The sequence below is a fragment of the Onychostoma macrolepis genome, chromosome 07, assembly GCF_012432095.1.
Source record: "Onychostoma macrolepis isolate SWU-2019 chromosome 07, ASM1243209v1, whole genome shotgun sequence".
Lineage (NCBI taxonomy): Eukaryota > Metazoa > Chordata > Actinopteri > Cypriniformes > Cyprinidae > Onychostoma > Onychostoma macrolepis.
Genome location: NC_081161.1, coordinates 6,812,282 through 6,814,947, shown reverse-complemented (window position 1 = coordinate 6,814,947; position 2,666 = coordinate 6,812,282).

Below are 2,666 nucleotides of genomic sequence, written 5' to 3'. Positions count from 1 at the left end.
GGTGATGGTAATTTCTAGAGTCTAATTTTTCTAGTTATGTTCGATATTTCTTCAGTGATTGCAGTCTCAGTAACATCTACAATACTTTGATAATACATTAAAATTAAGGGTTGTTTCTGTAGTAATTGACAGTAAACAGTTGTGTTGTTTAACTAATGCTAATAACTTTTCGGAAAAAAACTGTAACAAATGTATTGCTCATTAATGTTAGTTTCTCTCCAGTGGGTCCTCTGCAGTGAATGGGTGCCGTCAGAATGAAAGCCCAGACAGCTGATAAAAACATCACAATAATCCACACCACTCCAGTCCATCAGTTAACATCTTGTGATGTTAGAAGCTGTGTTTGTAAGAAACCAATTAATCATTAAGTTGTTTTAAAATTTCAATTCCGGCCAAAACGCATGGCCATATTCTATAACAGTGTTTTCTGCAGTGAAAAATCCATCTCTTGTTGTCCTCTCAAATCCACCAACATATTTAAAACGCTTTTGGACTATTTTTACTAATAAACAGTGCTTGATCTGTGCGTAATTCTCTCGTGATTCAGATGAGATGACTTTTATTAAGCAATATTATTGATAGAGAACTCATATTTTAGCCAGAAGCAACAGATTGAAGTTAAAAGTGTCTCGATGGATTGTTTATTACAAACACGCAACTTTTCACTTCACAAGACTTTACCTGATGGACTGGAGTCACTTGGATTATTGTAATTTTTTATCAGCTTTTGGACTCTAATTCTGACGGCACCCATTCACTGCAGAGGATCCATTTATGACCAAGTGATGTAAGGCTAAATTTCTCTAAATCTGTTCTGACCAGAAAACAAAACTCATCTACGTGGGCTTTGGGTAAGTTCATTTTGATTTTGGGTAAATTATTCTAGTGTTTCCACAGTCTCTATATGATGATTTAGAAAAATCATTATCTAGTCATAAAATACTGGTAGTCATGGAACACAAAATTTTTCTAATTTATTGTTCACAAAGTATGAGAATACTGTCACATTTGATACTGAAAATGTAAGTGTTACTAATTTCAGTGGTAGAAATTGGAAAGGGAATAAAAAAGTATTTGCAATGAAAGTATGACAACCAATAACTCCCAACCCCGTATGGCACATTTTGGATGGCTCCCTGATTTAAAACGCATGATCCATATCATCAGCTTCACAGTAACTCTAAGACAGGGGTGTCAATCCTTCAGCTGGAGGGCCACACTTCTGCAGACTTGAGCTTCAACCCTAATTAAACACACAAGAGATTTCTGCTGAAGGTCGTCAGGATTACTTCAATTACAGGCAGGAGTGTTGAAGTTAAACTCTTAAGACGTGGCCCTACTGGAGCAGGTTTTGACACTCCTGCTGAAGGGCCTTAACCGGGTGTCACAATCCAAAATGAGCAATGCTAGGAAACTTCAGGACCAACACTGAACTACACATAGCATATATGTTATGACTACACATAGCTTTACTATTAAACTGACCAATGTCAAGTCAAAATTAGTTGTATAGCTCTTTACAATATTGTTACAAAGCAACTTTACAGAAAATGATGCTAATGTTTAACATATCTTGATATCTTCACGCTTTATATTCACAAATAGGAGATAGCTTGGTGATAAAATAGCTTATAGTTCTTTCCTTTCTTTGTATGTGGATAAAGTTACTTATCCAACTTTTTATAAAGAGCTTGGCGATAATATAGTTAGCAAAATAAAATATTAGGCAGTTCAGATTTTGTAGCATATATTGATTTACATGGGTATAAAAAGCCTGGAACCTAAAAACTGATATATCAGTAAAATATATATTTTTCCAAATAAATAAATAAAATAAAAATAAATTAATTAAATAATAATTTTAAAAATCTTATTATCCAAACAATGTAATGACATTTAAAAAAATAAAATAAATAAATAAATATTCCTGGGTCTCATGAGCAATACTAAAGTGTATATTTTATGATGATAAAACAATCAGGCAGCTGAGATTTGCTATATATTGCTTTACGTGAGTATTTGCAGGTATAGTAGGATGTATAGTACTATAGTAGTATTTGAGATTTGCTTATAGTCTTCATACTGCTTGACGTGTGTCTGTACCATATGTTTCAGGTGCCCTGACATTTTGGATATGCCCATAGTAGGCTAAAAGTATTGGTTTCACTTTATTTTGATGGTCCCTTTAACACATTCTATTGACTATAAGTAATGTTGCACCTACATTTCTACACAATAAGGAGTTAGAAGATATGAAGCAGACAGTCTACTAATACTCTTATGAGAGTTTGTTGACATGTAGTTGCAACATTACATTAGTCAACAGAATGTTCAAAAGGGACCATCAAAATGAAGTGTTACCAAAGTATTTGATATGAATTATTAGCTCACACGTTAAATTCAAAAGAATTAGAAGAATTAAAAGAATGCTAATTCTTCACCACTGAAAATTTTTATAGGCCCTGATGAACACCTCCAGAGTTCAATTAAGGACGTAAGTTCAGTGATAATAACCATCAGAATCTAATTATAAGCTTTATTCATTGTTCAGATTCCCTTTTATTATCTGCAGATGGTCTTTGCTGCAAAGTAAATCGAGTAGGGACAGCTCATAACTCTCCTGGTGTAGTCAAGCTGCCTTCTCGTTTACTTTGGCCAGTAAAAAC